Here is a 17,438-nt window from a genome sequence, read left to right as displayed (position 1 = left end):
AACTCAGTAAAGAAAGCTATCGCCACATGATCTTGGATACATTCTATTTCCTTTGCTTGTTTCCTGACTCTTCATGTAAGAATACTGGTTTAATATTGTCCATAGACTAAAGCACATCTAAATCTGCAGCATGCTGGGTAGGATTCTTGTAGTGCACCCCAGAGGCCTTAACAAGACCAATGCATACTTCACTCGTGGTTTTAGTTAGTGTGAAGTTGTAGCTGGTTGTTTGTAGCTGCGTCTGGTGTTTGTTGAGGAAATCTGTATAAGGGGGGCAATCTACATTTAAGGACGGCATACTCTTGTGACAAAATGTTGAGTCCAACCTAAAGCCTGCCAGATTATCTTGATTCGCCAAAAGAATACGCTTTCCATCTGTTTGAAGTTTATCCAAACCCTTTAAAGGCACCAACTTTACTTTGTGTCAGGATTGAATTTCAGATTAAATCCTTTTTTGGCCATTGGTATTTAATGTTTGCGACTCCTTTATAGCATTTCCTCGACCTCCTTCCTTTGTGGCTATTTTTGTCTGCTCCCACATCTGCTTCTCTAACAATGTTCTCTATCTCCTCTCCAATATCTGGATGAACAGAACTAGGTCTCTCTGTAGATTTCCGTCTTTCATACAAACCATTCAATTCAATTTCAGACTTAGCCAAGCGTTTTCCTTTGTCTTTAATCAACTTCAGCTTTCTTAGAATCTCACTTTCCTCAGCCTCATTCAAATCTCCATAATCATTTCCATCATCACTGTCAACCTCCTCAACTTCCTTCATTACAATTTCAGACAGGTATGCTGTGCCTGACTCTTCAACAAGGGTCAATTCATCATTAGATAATCCCAGGTTTGGCAGTTGGCCAGCAAAATCAATAAGGACTTAATCAAGCACTTCTTGGGTATATCCTTGCCTTTCAAACTTTGGCTCTAACAGAACTACAAATGAAAACCAATTCCACTCAACCTCTCCAAGAATGTCCAGGACAATGACAGATGGGAAGGGAAGTCTTTTTATTCCCTTTCGCCACCAGTTGATGGTCCTTCAGTTCTCAACCCCAATTTTCTGTAAATGTGAATCCACAAACTACATTTCACGTGAATGATCAATAAACAGCAACATTGTTCTCCCAGAAGCACAGACAAAAAAGCTACCTATTATTTTTCTGCTTGATATCTCATTCAGCCACTGGGCACGCAATTGCTTTGCCGATGTTTCAAACAAATCTTCTTGTTGACCAAAGGAAACAACACCACAATCATCCCCTGTCATTTCCACTTTATCTTTTGCATTTAAGTCCACACCTTCATGATCAAATAGTTCATTGTGCAATTCATTTCCTTGAGGGATTGCCGTTTTGGGATAGCAACAGAAGTTCTTGTTTTGGGCTTAAGACACCTTTTGCAGCTACTTGTCCAACGTATAAACAAATAAATGCACAGGCATTGCTTGCGTTTCTCCCCATTATTGTGGATTGGCTAAAACATTGCGGAAATGACCACTCAACAGTCGCATTTGAGAATGAAGAAATGGAACCTGGTATTGTGGTCATGCCTGGTGGTACGATCAAAGTACAGATGCAAACGGCATGGTAGCACCTGGTTGTACAGAGGCTGATGGTGTGGTCACACTAGGCAGTACAGATGCTGCTGATGCTGTGGTTGCATTAGGCAGTACAGAGGTTGACAGTGTGGGTAAGCCAGGTGATACAAAGGCTGATGGTATGGTTGTACTAGGCAGTACAGAGGCTGATTGTATGGTTGAGCCAGGCAGTGCAGAGGCTGTGGGGATGAAGACATAACCATATTAGATGACAGAGATTTATTCTTATTATGGTAAGTTCGAGCATGTCTTGTCTTGGCTTGTTTTGGCACCATTTTCTCATATTCATTCACTTGTGGTATCAAGAAATTGTGCTTCACGCTGGCGATTCTCATTTGCAGAAACTGGATGTCAGAAAGACATCTAATTTAAATGCTTCAACATGATTCAGTGCCTCTATATAATTAGTTGTAAAGCCTCTAACTTCAAAATCCCTTAAAAAATTGCTTGAGCTCCAACCCACCAAAAATTGAACCATGCCAGCGTGAAACTTCACTCTTTTCCATGGTGTGTCAGTTGAAAAGACCAAACACTCTATGTAAAAGTTTCTAATGCGCGGGAAAAGAGCGGAAGTTTGACCTATGAAAACAAGTTTTGTTTATATTAGTCTGCTGAGTATGCTAGAGTATGTTTGTAAGTGTTATGAATGGGCTGATGCTTGCTGGTTAATGTTTGTATCATGGGCGGGGTTTGTGATTACAATAAAGAGAGTGTGAGACCAGTAGGAGTTTATGTAAGCTCTATGAGGGTTGGTTAGGGGTTATCTAATTTTACATTATTATTGCTGGTTGATTGGGGACATTAAATGATTTTATTTGTTTATTTATTTATGTTATTTTAGTGGTTGATGCTTGTGTCAAAGGATGAGTTCATGTATGTGTTCATGTATGCACTAGGGGTGGGGGTATGAAAAACAGACGGTTTACATCAAATTAAAATGTAAAATACAAAAGAAATGAAAAACTGTAAAATTCAATTCTCAATTGACTTGAGGCTAAGAAAAAAGCAAAAATCAACATCTACGGTCTTGTCAATCTACCAGTAGTTTAAGGCTACCACTAGTTTAAAAGGAACTTCAAAATGAGGGTCAGTGCCTATGCCAAAGCCTTTTGACCAGTAGCATATCTAGAATTGGTTGAATGCATCCCCTCCATACAAAGCCTTAGCTCAAACTAAAATTGTTTTCTGACTGATGCTGGGGGTCTCATCCGGCGAAATCTATTTTAAGTTATAGTGCGCTTCGCTCTCTAAGTGAAAGAATATTGTGAAAGATTGGCCTACTGTTTTACACTTCACCACACAAACACAGACACATATTTTACAAAGAAGACTAAGTCCAGAATTATGTTATAACAATAGCACTGAAGGAGATTCTTCTTATTATTTCTCCCTCAGTCGTGCCCCGCTTCTCAAAATGCTGACAGAAAAGATAGTGCTATACCTGACATTAACACACACTAAAGCTCATTTTATATAATTGCTTGAATTAAAAGGAAAGTAATTGAAATAGTTGAAATAGTCCCAGTCAGCACAATCTAACATGGCGGGAGTGTCTGTTACTTGTTGAATTTTACTGTTAAAATATTCATTGACAAGTATAAGACAGGTTCTTATGTCAGTTACTTTGAGTAGATGAGGACATTCTTCGCTAAATCTGGATTGAAGACGATGAAGGAATTTTTTAATAAAGGACACTGAAGTCACGGTTTTTTTGGCTGGAGTTCCCTGTGGTCCCTGGATGACTCCTGAAACTTTGAACTTTGTTTTGACATTGTGAAGCTAATTTGTTAGCATTCCTTCCGCTTTCTCAATGCGTTGTTGAGCTTCCAAGAGTGATGGCAGTTACACATGACTAAAAATGTCAGAATGAATATGAAACGCACGGTAAATGTCTTCCATTATTCGGATGTATTTAGTCAGAGAGGACACCTTCATTACAAGTCGGACGCTTTTGCTGCTTGTGTCAACAAAAAGGATTGTGCCATTGGGTACGACACTCTTCCTACGCCAATAAGGCTGTCCTCTGTTCCACTTGTGCCATTTCCAGTTATTGTGTCGACCTTCTGGATGATATCCTTCATCTAAGACAGATGCTTCAAGAGAAAATCGTTTCAACGAGTGTGATTTGGTGTCCGTGAAAATAACTGACTGACTACTGAAACACACTCCGTGAATTTGGGGACAAGTAGTACTTCCATTTCGCAATAGTTGTAGGGTGGTGCCGTCTTCCAGGTTGAGCATTAGTAGGCCCCCATTCGTTCCCGAAATATCAGCATGCAGTAACTTTTGCTTGCCTTTGATGACACACAGTCCAGTTGGATAAACGTCGTTCCTTAAAGTCCGCAACTGTTCGCATATAACACCCCAACTTGAAATCATCTTTTTCTGCTCCTACTTCACCTAGTTTTTTAGTCCCAGTGTCAGCAATGAAGAGAATTTCATCACCAAGGCTTGTCATTGCCACCAGTGTCTTTACACTTGTTTCCAGCTTCAATTCTGTTCCCTTCCTAGTCGCCTTCATCTTGTTACTTTGAAGAAATTCATTTATGGCAGAGTTAAGCTTGTCTTGGCAATGTCTTGTAGCATTCTCTCGGCCAAGTTTTTAGTTGATCAAAAAAGTCTGCATTATGAATTGCTATCCCACTTCCCGTCCCTATCTCCTCTGCTTCCCGTCCCTATGCTCCCGGGCTCCTGCCCCCTGTCCCCCCCCCCACAATAATGTATTTTCCATCTGAAGCTCTCTCAGTTCATCTTAACCTGTCTCAGTCCTTGTTGTTGCATAACAAAAGTCTGTGAATGAACAAAACGTCTCCCCCCTGCCCTCAGGGTGTCACAGTTGACTTTTTGATCAGAAGCAGGTAGAAACTGGTAGCTAATTCTTCAGTAGGTTTGATAATTATTTTAGCAACCAGCTTTTTATTACAGAAATATGTAAGTGTTGTGTTGTTACAATTGGTACAGGTTATTTCTTCATCTGGTGCTGGTTCCTCTTTAGTTGGAAATGTGTGGTTGCAGGCCAAACAAGATGGTGACTTCTTAATATTGACTCCTACGACTTTCACTTTGAGGAGATTATTTTTGATTTCTGGTGCATCCATGTTGATATTTTGAATATCATCAATTTCTGTTGTAGATTTATTGGTGTTCAGATATTTCTCGTCATCGAAAATGCGAAGTTATATTTTTGAAATGGTAGGACTTTCCTTTTGCCACTTGATGTCCTCCCATAACACTCACTTGACACATCCAGTCGAATCAGCTACTAGTGTATCACACATGTATCCCGTTTTCGTGTCTTGAACAATGCGATTCTTCTTCTCTTCCTTGATAATGACTTTGACCTAAAGGTCTACAGAGGTGTAGATGATGGCTTTAAGTGCTTCATTGACTGCATGTAAATAATTGTCAAGATACTCATTGAAGTTGAACTGTAGCTCAGTTGGCATTATTTTAGCATCCTTAGGGACTGTGTATTCTTCTGAGTAGCTGTTAAGTCGTTTTCTGGTGTTCAAGTTGGCTTCTATCTTAACTGGTTCTGCTCTTTTTTCATATGCAGTTTCAAGAACTTTCCTTTTTGGTGGCAAAAAAAAAACAAAAAAAGCAAACAGATTTATCATCAGATGTCTGGAGCTTGAGGTCAAAGTAATTTGTTGTTCTATTTGATGCAGTCTTGATATTACGATATTACTTAAGTCATGCATATATCCTTCAGTAGCTGCAAATTGAAAGTTAAGCAGTTAAAGGGTTGAAAAAAAAGCATGCATGCAATTTCTTTGAAGGATTAGCAATACTGAGTATCCGTCCAGAACATGCTAAGTGAGACAAAATGTCCATTTTATACTGGAATTGCTGTTGTATAGTGATTGTCACCCTGAACCAAACTAAGTGTAAGATTGACAAGGAGTTTTGAAGTTACTAGTTTAGAATTTATTAAGTCGTGAATAGAATACTAATACTGTAAGTATTACATGAAATTATTAGTGGCCCAGAGTTACTGGTACATAGTTATTTGTTACATGTAGCTCTAGTCTCCAAAAGTGTATTTATAAAATATTGCAATAAAAAATGTATAGGTGGGGACCAGGTTAGTTACTTACATGTAAATGTTGACTCTTGTTATGTTTTTCTGGAAAAGTGAAGGAGAGGTTCTTGTAAATTATCTTAAAATGATTGAAAAAAAGACTCCATAAAATCTTAAACATGAAGATAACATCATTGAAGTATACTTACTTTGGTGATGTGTCTGATGAGTGAGACATGTTGGCAGTATGGCTATTGATCCATGAAGGTAAAATAATTAGCAACATGGTTTTAGTTGCAGAGAGTTAGCTTGTATAGTGCTTGCATTTGCTTTGAGGGTTTTGCCATTTTCAACATATTCTTCTGTTTGTGCTGTAATACAACACCAAGGAACATTGGACCAAGCGGATCACGAAATTCAAAGTGGCAAGCTGCACATTTCTTTATTTTGTTATCAATAGGATGCAGTATAAAAGGGTTGTTGTGTGCCATGGTTGCCTACTAAATCCAAATGCAGAATTATTGCCTGACAACTGTACACACTGTGGTACTGCAGCATTTTGGAATGATTGTGATATTTTCAAGCTACATGGTACCATCTGCAAAGAACTGGACAATGGTACTTGGGATAAAACAGGGCGTACATGTGAACCCTGGTTTTCTGGATTCGTGGTAGTTGCAGTAGGCACATTTGCCAACCTCCGAAACAATCCCAGGGCAATGTCCCTTGAGTGTGACTTCTGGTGCAAGATATCATCCTTTTCGTTTACCTTTAAGACATTCATCATCACCCAGATTGAATGGAGGCACAAGTCTCTACTGGAAGCAAAGGAGCAATTACAGGACACAGTTTTAGCAATTTCTACCAGTCGTTGTTTTCCATAATGGTCAACTTCAAAAATTTTCTTCGCTTGGCCCACATGGTGTACCTGTACCAATCTCAGTGTGGCTTGTTTTGCCATTCTCAGCGACTCCTTGAACTTGATGCTCCTCGTAATTTGTTTCCTGAATGCCTTTTTTGCATTCTTGTGGACAGCATTGGTCTCGTCAGGAACTGATGAACCACTGAGGTCATCAGGTTGGGACTGCATAGTTACTTTTCTCTTGTTGACACGATGACCTATGCCTTGCCACAACTTCTGTTGCTACGCCGATGAGGGATAGAGTGATGGAGCATCTACTTCCGGAAGCTATGCATAGATTCTCTACTATGAATGCCTAAAGTCTTAAGATGTTGAACGAGGTGATTTGCAACTGCAGGACCAATGAACGGATTTCTTGTGATGACACTATTGTTGGTAGTCCTGAATAAATGTCCGTTTCTAAGGTCGACGGCCATCAGGTCACAGAGCTGAACATAAACACGAATTTGATACAGGGCAAACTGTTATGTTGGAGCATTTTTGACCATAAAATTGCTACAATTTTTTGCTCTGAGAGTTTTGCAAATAAAATTGTTGAAGCGCTCACACGAAGGAGAATTAGGAAAGATAATACTAGGATGTTCATAACTACAGTAGAGATGGCCTTGAAAGGTACCATGAAAAGGGACGAAAAACTCCTTGACATAGACGCCTTCAGACAGGAAACTGTAAATCTAAGATCCTTCAGAATATTATTGGAGGATGGACTCCCAAAAAGGTAAACAGTTGGATAGATTTCCGGCTGAAAATTTTTCAGGGTCTCGAAATCGAAGCATGGATGGAGAAGCATATACCGAGCCAGAAGACACCATGCGAGCTGAAGGCAGGGGCCGGCCCAGCCAGTGGGTTTGCCCTCCCAGTCACACAACGCTTTAGGAGTGTTTTGGGATCTTAACTGGACCAAGGAACGGACAAAATCATTGGTGAAAAACTAAAGCACACAAAAATAAAAAAGCGAAATAAGCGAAAAGGCAAACTATAGAGCAAGGGAGGGCCCCAACCCACTAGTCGAACCAGACCAGGAACCCGTCCGAAGACAAGTTATAGGGTGTATATTTAGATTACCCTTCTGGACACGGTTAAGCAAGTGGACAGGGGAAATGAAACGAAAGAGAAAAAAAAACCACTTAGACGATAACGACCAAAAGTGCTTTATTGACAACTACTGAAATAAGGCTATTTTATGGTTGGCAGCGTGGTTATAATTGGACCAGCAGGATCTAGCGTAATTGCCGTTTGCAACAAGAAAAACAGACTTGAGCCTGACGTGGCCTAGCGTAAGGTCCCGGTGGGGCTCTAGACATAACAGGATAATGATTACGAGGCAAATAAGCTGGAGGGCTTTGCTTTAATGCTTTCTGGATCTCATTTGCAATAGCCACTTCTTCTTTGCTCCCAATCAATTTAAGCAGAAGGTGCTGGAACGAAGGACTATAAATCATGGTACGAGTCTGCCTCAAGATAATCCCAAAACGATTTGCTCTTTCATCGCCTTTTTCTCAGGCAACGTCAACCAGCTGTTCCAGGGCCGCCAGGGTAGCGCGGCGTCAAAAATTCCCGCAGGGCGAACGAAAAATGAAGAAGGAAACCCAAAGGCAAGTCAACACTACCACTGTCATGTTGTTGACGCAACGAAACCAATTCCTTTTTCAAGTCAGCAATAACATCAGGGGGAGCTTGCTGGAAACAGAAATAAAAAACTGTATTGAAAATTCTGTAAACAAAACCTTAGCTTACACAATAGCAAAACTTAAAAACGCCCAACTAGCACACGCATAAGAGCGTTTTGTAAAACAAGGTAACACAGTGCCAAACGAAAAGAAAGAGATGCAAATAAAGGGTGAAATTAACCAAGCATAGTGAATAAAAACAAAAGGCTAACAACGCTCTCATAAATAAATAGCCAAAACATGCGACTCACAGAAGGGATGATAAACATATGATAAAAAAAAACCAATAGCGGTGAACCACAGAATAGAAAAATAAATAAAGCGGCCGAAGAAAAAACACGGACAAATACATGGCCAAATACGAACGCAACATTAAAATAAAAGTCAAACAGACGATCATAAAACAAAACATGAACCGTACGAAAACATGGCCAAACAAAACTAATAATGTGATAACAACAAAAAGGCAGTTACAAAGAAGGAAGCAAAACCAAAAGATTAACTCTGGCCAATAACAAAGTACACGGATTATACAGAGGGCCAATAAACACTCAAATAAAACACATGACGCAGGCACAAAATGCGGGAAAACATGCACGAGTGAGACGCGATTGGTTTGCTTGATATTCTGATTGGCTGAGAAAAAAGGCGCGAGGTTTAAAAATAAATAACTAAGCGTATAAATGCAAAACCAAAGCAAACGCTAAAAACCTTTAGTACTTAAGTGAAAACCAACTAAACTGCATTTAGATGCAAAAACCTTAACAATTTTTTCCACCTCACGCAAACATAATAGTGAAGGTTGAAGTAACGACTAACAACCAAATATACAGTAAAACGTATGATATACAGTAAATGCGGTAAAAATAAATTAAACACGACTTCACTGATGGCATGTTTATATTTTATAACAAATGGTACCTGCTGTGAGCTAGCTCTAAAAGGAGCTCTATCGTCTGAAAAAAAGAAAAACATTTAATTGCCTTTCTACTGCATAATTTGAACACTTTAACAGCAAACAAAAGAGCAGGTCAAACTTAAACAATAGCAATTTGCGAATGCTTACCTTTGCTTTCCTCCGACTCCATCTTGACATAAACGAAGAAGCAGGTCACGTTATCAAAATGGCGGAGAAAATGACAGGAAAAACTGGAAGGCTCAAAGGGTGGTGGATCCCAGCTCGAATCCTGACTCGGATCCTGGCTCGAATCCTGGCTCGGATCCTGGCTTTATTATTAGTTTATTTCATATCGCCCAAGATAGTACTAAGTCATTTTCTAAAGGAAAACACTGTTGTGTTGTAATCACATATCCCATGTAGTTAGAGTGATATATATTACTAGTACCTGCCATTTTCTACACATTTGTCTTTCGGCTAAAATGTGAACTAAAACAGATAATTGAGGCATAAATACTTTTGTGTTAAAAAAAATTATGTTTTTGAAATAAGCAACATTATTCATGTGTCTTTAAGACTAGTAAAGCGGTACTGCAAATCTTGACTATTGCCCTGTGTTTCATCATACAATTTGATGACCTTTTTATCAAGGCATTTAGCTTTACCTTCATGTGAGAGCAGTTAGAACTCGCGAAAAAGGGCTATCTTTTGGGACATCATTAATTAAACTTCTTGCATGCACCAGAAAGATTAGATTTAGCAATAGCCTCTTTTAAAACACCCTAAAAGTACTTCCATGAATTGCTCTTTACATGGAAAGGCTCCATATGGGCTTTTTCTATCAACTTGCCAATCAATGGCACAAATTTCTGGCGGCTCTTCTTTTATGAAATGAAATCTGTGACCTTAGTTTGAAATTGTTTTTCATTGAGTTATCCAAGGAGTTAAAATTTAACAGTCACATCACTCCAAATTTGTCTAACAAGTAAAGAATGCTCTCCACTGTCGCCCTTTTTCAGGGTGAAGTTTAGGGGGTGCGTGCTCCTCTTGTTCTTGGCAGTGGATAAATTTTTACTTAAGTCCAGAGAAAAGTTATTTGCACTATTGGGGTCTTTAAGTTTTAAGAGCAGCAAATCCAGACCAAAGATTTCAACAAAATAGAGTGCTTTCTGTGCTCGGGTCTTCAACTGTTTAAATTTTCTGTTTTGGGCTTGTTTTGTTTTAAGTTCTGGAATTCCAGCTCCTGTTGTATTCCTAGGCTCTCATTTTCCAGCATGTCAATGTGCTTCAGTAGCATTTTATTCTCAGATTCCTGTTCCTGTGTTTTTTGCTGTTTTTCAACTTCAGATAACATTTCCTCTACCGATTTTTCTTTTTTTCTCCAGATCTTTATACCTTCTCCGCCAGTGTGGTGTTTGCGACTAGCACTAAGCAATAAACTGATGACACAAAGTCAAAGCTACAACACAAACAGTCGCCATGTTTAATCTCTTCTGTCTCAGTCCCGGATGTACATCACATTAGTTCCCAGTACACCACAATCTCTCCTTTTCTTCAAAGATAATGAAAACTTAACAAACTATGCCATGGAAACATACAAAATACATAAGTTCAAGTCCAATGCGAAAACTGTGAACAGTGTGTCCATAAAGTGTTCAATCAAAACAAAGTCAACAGGAACAGCATTCAGTAACGTAAACAGACTGTTCAAATGTTCAATAAAGTACATAATCCACCAAAGCCTTCGGCAGCTGGCTTATGCACTAGTCAATTGAAACCCTCACACCCGACCCCCGGGACAGGGCGGGGAATGTAACATTTATGTATGTTAAACTTGGCCATTTCCCCCGGTCATCGGGGAAACATTCGTTGTTAAAACCCCCGTCACCATGGCCCCGGTATTTTTTGGTCGCTTCACAGTAAAAACACAAAACAGATTTTGTCCTTTTTTAGATATTTCCCAAGTAGATTTAATATTCTCAAGTAGATTATAAGTCATGCATAGTTTCTTACTGACATTTTTCAATCAACGTCCACTGTCCAGCAGGGAACTGCGATGTTGTCGCTCTTGCTGTGCTTGAAGAATTATACAAACTTGGACTGCTAGGCTTTTATATGACAAAAGCTGTTAGGATTGCGACTCACATATAGGAACAGAAACAATATAAACGTGTATCATATGAACAACCAAACTTCATTTGTGTTTGTTTACAAATGTCAATAAATCTGATACAGTGACACTGCTTTGGAAGCTTTTTAAGTGGTCCTTCATTTAACGCTAATTTAATTCAAAGTGACCAATAAACAATCAAATTAACCAATATCCAAATAGTAACAATGTCATAGCTACAAGAACATGCATGCACCATAAAGTCTTTGAAAGTATGTAGTGTCCATCTACTCCCTGGAAGGATTATATGGCTTTTTTGCTATTTTGCCATGAAGACTGACACTTGGGACACAACCATGCCCCCTTTGGAGCAACTGTGAGACCCACGCAGGAAAGGTGGAACCACTGGATAGTGCATTCACCGTTGTCACAGGCCAACATCAACCCCTATTTTCTCATACCTTGCATTCAAAAGAAAAAAAAAGCACTGAATTAATTTTATGCAGTTATTTATATCATCAGTATAAACCAGAAATAGCATCTACAATTATTGTAGATTATTTATTGGAAACAATGCATGCCTTTATGTAAAACAAGGAAGCAAATTTTGTCATGAGTATTAAAACTCAGTCTAACTTGTAAACAAAAATATATCTAAGTACAACCAGCCCATTTTTTACATGGCAAAAGTTTCCCAAACATTGAAACCAGACGTTGGACAGACTGAATTATTAAACAATTAAATATCAAACAAAGAATGTACTAGGAGATACCCAGTCTATTGAAGACATACATCTGTTGATTTTGAAATACAGTCGAAGCTCTCGTAAGCGGACACCCTCGGGAAGCGAAAAAAGTGTCCGTAACTGGAGCTGGCCGCTTACGAGAATGGTTCTCGTAAGCGGCCACTTGAGGTGTAAGGGATATATGGCCGCTTACGGGAGCTTGCCCAGCTAACAATAACCTGACGGACGTGGATGACGACAAAACAAGCACTAAAATGTGGTACTGTAATTACTGTAAAATCATTGTGACGAACGGCGATGTGAAGTTGACTGTTAAAAACAAGATATAGAGGTTGGTAACAGCATTTTCAATGGGGTGTCCCCTAACGGGAGCTTAAAAACAAAGAAAAAGTCCAAGTCGTAATCTCTGAAAGTGTCCGCGACCGCTTATGGGAATGTCCGTTTACGAGAATGTAAAAATACAGAGTTTGTATGGGAGTTAAAAACGGGGTTTCAAACAAGGCGGCCGTAAGTAGAGCTGTCCGCTTACGAGAGTGTCCGTTAAGAGAGCTTCGACTGTATATAAAACAGGAACATGCACCTATTTTTGAAGGCTCTACTGCCTGCGATTTTGTTTCCTCGCTTACATCTTCTTTCTTTCCGAGCAAGACAACTTTAACTTTTACCTTATCTTCGAGCTCTATTTCATCGGTTACATCAAGCCACTCGCTCCATGACTCGTCGTACCGTTGCAAAACAACAGTTCCTTCCCCTTCAGGAATACTAAAATCTCCCCGGACTACGTAAATTAACTCAATCAAAGTTTCATCATTTACATATTTTACCTTCCGCTGTTCTCTAAACTGAAAAAGAATCTGTAAATATACAAAACAAACATGTATCTCAGAATTGGAATTGCTAATGTGTAATTTGCATTATAAAATAGTTCGAAAATCTACGTAATTCAAATAAATTCTCGATTATAGAACATTGAATTCTCACAGAAGAACAATATATAGACAGGATGGCCCGTTTTAATTAAAGATTCAGAAGAATGAAGCGTGTAAATACCTTTCTCGCACCATCTGCCATCTTCTTTCACATGGAGGAGAGTTGGAGACTAGGACCCAGTCCTCAACATGAAGCGACCGAGCTACCCAGACTTCGGGTGCAGCGTTAAATCCCCGCTAAAATGCCCCGTTTAAAAACGGCAGGTGTTAAATTCCCCGTCTCCCAGTTAAATACGCGTTAAATCACCGGTATGGCCGCGTTAATTCCCCGGGGGTCGGGGGGGTTTCAATTGACTAGTGCATTAGTCTCCCTGAACGGCGAGAGTTACATGACTGTTACTCCTGTGGGTGTATCCCCTGGAGTGGAGTGGGTTGGTCAGTCAATTGCGGGCCTGGGGCTGGTTCTGGTGGGTCACTCTCTAAATCAGCACTGTATCCGGCATCAGCTGCGGCCTCTGTCACGCGAGGTTTTATATGCTGCAAATTCCTCTTGTACTCAGCTCCTTCCGGTGTCCTAAAAAAAAGCCTACAGTATGTTCAGTTCTTTTGATTTCTTGAGCGCCACTCTAAGTTTCCCTCGAATTTTTGCATACTCTGCAGAGAGGTCTTTGTGAATAAAGATGGTTGACAAAGCGGGGTTTTGGAGCAGCTCTTTTCTTCTTCCCCAAACAGCCTCTGCATTCATTATTGAAACAAAAAAATCTAACCAGTATCGGGCATAGGCAGTCTTAAGGCAGTACTTTATCGCTGGCTCATAAACCGAAGTTTAAGAATAAAAACTACCAGATAGTTTTTTGAAGTGCAACTGGATTGGAGTCGCCAAATAATCTCGCTTAAAAAAGAGCATTTTTGTTGTCTTCATCAAATGCCTGATCAGCTTGCGACGTGTTTTTGTAATGTTTATTGATAGCATTACATACAGCTTGTACATTTTATTAATTCCTTTAGCTATTTACAGAAACATTTTGGTGTATTTACTAAATTACAGCACTTAACAATACATTTTCATATATTTTGAAAAGGAAATCACACAAGATGATATATCGAAAAAAAAGAAAAAAGAATTAAGTTAAGGTAAAAAAAATAAGTAAGACGGTAATTTACGTTTAAACATAATGACCCAGAAAAACGAAACAACACATAATGATACATATGCTAGTCAGTCTGGTAAACTGTTCTGGTGTTTCTTAAGAGGCCAGCTGTTCTTCTCTTAAGTTTAAGCGGTTGATTTTTTAAAGTTCTTTGACTTCCTCTTCTGAAAACATTTCATGGGGGTTTCCTGTCGGAGTGGTTTTGATGAACATTTTACCATCAAGTGTCCACACTTTGTTTATCTTTCTGTGGTGCCTTTTTTCCCCACAATTCCCATCATCTCTTTGCGATGCAGGGTTAAATTCTCGTTGTTGTAAATTCCCTTTGGGTGAGCCATAGTTTCTCGCACCAAGGATACCGAGGAACAGATAGAATGAGTATGGACATTATATATCTTCGATTTGACCTTGTGACCAGGACCGATTTCTCCCCTCTCTTCCATCCAATTCTGTGCAAGATTTCTATGTCCTCCTCCTGATTCTACGCGCTGAAGGCTCGGGCAATTTCACAGATGACTTGGTCTGTTGGCATGTTGACTTTCTTGGGAATACCGTGAAACTTTAAGGAGTTTTTTCTAGAGTATTGTTCTAAATTATCAAGGTTTTCTTAAATATTTATTAGCTCGTCAGTGTGATCTTTGACTGTTTGCTCTTTTTGTTTAGTTGTTTCTCCAACGACACTACGTGTTTGTTCTGTTTCGTCAGCTCTTGTTTGAGATTTGTCGCCTCTTGCCTGTTTCTTTCCACACTGTTGTTGAGGTCAGCGACGTCAGTGCTTAGCTGGAAACCTGATTTCAAGAGCTGTTTGATTGTGCCTTGGCCTTAAAAAAGTATGTGATGAATATCTTCTAATCTTTGCTCATCCACTTCCAACATGGCTGGCGATTCTACTTCTGCGGACGGAGAACTGACGACAAGTCTACCAAAGAACAAGATATTCTGTTGCCGCCATGGATAGTAAAGTCTTAAGAATGGAAACTGGACTCCCAACTAAGGACGTCTTCCAAATTGTTGTCAATTACATTTCTAGATTTAAAGACAATATTAACTATTATTATGGGTGGAGAGTCTATTCTATAAAGTTGGAAGATCAGGTATTTATCACACTTATGAAATTAAGACAGAACTATACCAACCTTCACTTGGCACAATTATTTGGTTGTTGCGTTAAAACTTTAACAAACAATGTTTTACCTGTAACTTTTGTTCATGTTTTGCACAGTTTGTTTTTTGAGGATTTAATGAGCAGTATACCTTCCAGGGACAATAATAAGTTTTGTGCTCCGTCTTCATTTTCTTTATTTGATAACTGTAGGGTTATTAATGTTACCAAGGTTAACGAACCTTCACAATGCCACCTATTTCACATACAGGGGCATGAATTCTTTTAATACCATAGTGTGTGTAGCTCCTAATGGAGTGATTACTTATGTTAGTTAATTGTTCCCAGGGTCCGTGTCAGACAAATTAATTGTAGAACATTCTGGAATTTTAAAGCAGTTTGTAACTGGAGATTTAGTTATAGCAGACAAGGGTTTTCTAATTCAAGATATTGTACCAGATGGTGTAGCAGTGAACATTCCACCATTCCTGAATAATGGGAAATTTACCTCAAGTAAAGTAAAAGCTACCAAGTCTATTGCCAAATGCAGAATCCATGTAGAAAGAGCAAATGCCAGGATCAAAGACTTTTAAATTCTTACTTTTATTCCATCCTAGCTAAGGGATCATGCAGACAAACTGTTTCAGGTTATTACTTCATCGGTGAACTTACAATTTCCACTGACAAAAGAGGGTTGTGAGGGTACAGAATTCGATTAGATATCTACCTGTAAGTGTATAGCGGCTGTTTAAATTTTATTAAGTTGTGGGGGGATTGCCATGGATTCATTGAATGAAATGAGTGATTTACTATTTGTTGGAAAAATTATCTGGGAATTTAGTGTCACATAAATATTTATACAGCTTTCCTCTCTCAGTGGAGATACAAATGAAACTGCCACATATGTGCATGTTTACTAACAAGTAAGGAAAGATTGGTTTTGTTCTTTTTTGTTTCTAGGGAATCTTACCTCATTTTTCTAGTGCGGAAGTATCTTTTCCTTAAGACCTTTGATGTAAAGTTGTATATCGAGTATAATAAATGTCATTTTAAACCTTAGAGCAAAAGCCTCAGTCATTACTCTTACAGATTATTTACTGGTTATGCCATTACTTGTATCTCTGTTGTTCTTTAGAAATTTTGAACATATAAGCTATGAAGAATTTCTGTTACTAAGACATTAAAATAAATTAATTATTGTAGAAAATATTTTTTATTTTACAAATTGAAATGGAACATATGAAGAAAACTTGAACAGGCAATGCAATAAAAATTCTAATAATTTAAGACCCACCGAACAATTTTTTTTCTTTTCCTCCAGCTACACTCGACGTCTGTTTCGACTTAGATTGTGTATTCGGTAGATAAACAACGCTGCTGCATGACTGCACTTGTGTTCGCCCGAGGGCATTTGCACTCGGTCAAGCGGATCTCTAATTCTTTCTCTAAAAATACCTAAAAGAACATAAGGATTGCAATGACTGTGTTACATGGGCATTTAGCATCAACATGATCAAAAACTGCATCATTAAGATACTTGAACGAACAAATGCAAAGAATATGGTCAACTCAAACTTATGAAAATATGGCGTTGTAGTTCGGCTTGACATAACGTGACCTTGTAGATTGTTATCTTCATGCTTGCATGAACTTCTTCTTTCAAAACAACAGGAAGATACGCAAAGCTCTCTTCATGACTGGATCTGAAATGGTTTTCACCTCTATCTATAGATTTCTGCTCTCCAGCGAAAAAAGAAACAAGGGAAGCTATCGAAAGTAACGCCATCCTACACTGTAATCGAACGAGGAAGGGTTGTTTAGAACCAAGAAGTTGGTTACCATGGAACCATGACATCAGCACTTTACCACTCTTTTACATGTGCAACCTTGTGTTCTCTTCTTTGTTTTTTCTGACATTGAGTTTAAGAGTAAACTTTCTACATGGCTATTAAAACTAGAGCTTTTATTTTACATGTTTGAGAAGATTAGATAGCAGAGCTCATCAAACGCATCCGTTTATCACCGGGCCCATGCAGGCTCCCACTTCTATACTGACCTGGCTTGTTATTTCTCAAAAACGAAGAGCAAACCAGCGGAAAACCTTCAGCACAATGTTACTCATGTAAAATGAAGTTCACATGCCAAAATTCTGCTATTTTTGAGCCTTTGAAGTTGTGGTAATTGGATCACCTTCAGGTTGAATTTTCCTTTTCTTAGCTGCACCTCGCCCACAAGCACAACCCTTGGATTTTGTGTAAGTTGCACTAGAACTGTTTTCTAGTGCCTGTTCA

At 38.9% G+C, this 17,438-nt stretch overlaps 2 pseudogenes; one reads left to right on the top strand and one right to left on the bottom strand.

Moving 5' to 3' along the window:
• Positions 1-4,420: 4,420 nt before the first annotated feature.
• Positions 4,421-5,857, bottom strand: LOC144648294 (uncharacterized; annotated as a pseudogene).
• Positions 5,858-14,995: 9,138 nt separating this feature from the next.
• Positions 14,996-15,975, top strand: LOC144648293 (uncharacterized; annotated as a pseudogene).
• Positions 15,976-17,438: the final 1,463 nt, after the last annotated feature.

Source organism: Oculina patagonica, chromosome 4 (genome assembly GCF_052425735.1).
Source record: "Oculina patagonica isolate OP01 chromosome 4, crgOcupat, whole genome shotgun sequence".
NCBI lineage: Eukaryota > Metazoa > Cnidaria > Anthozoa > Scleractinia > Oculinidae > Oculina > Oculina patagonica.
Note: the sequence above shows the minus strand (reverse complement) of the source record. Positions and strands in the feature narration are given on the sequence as shown.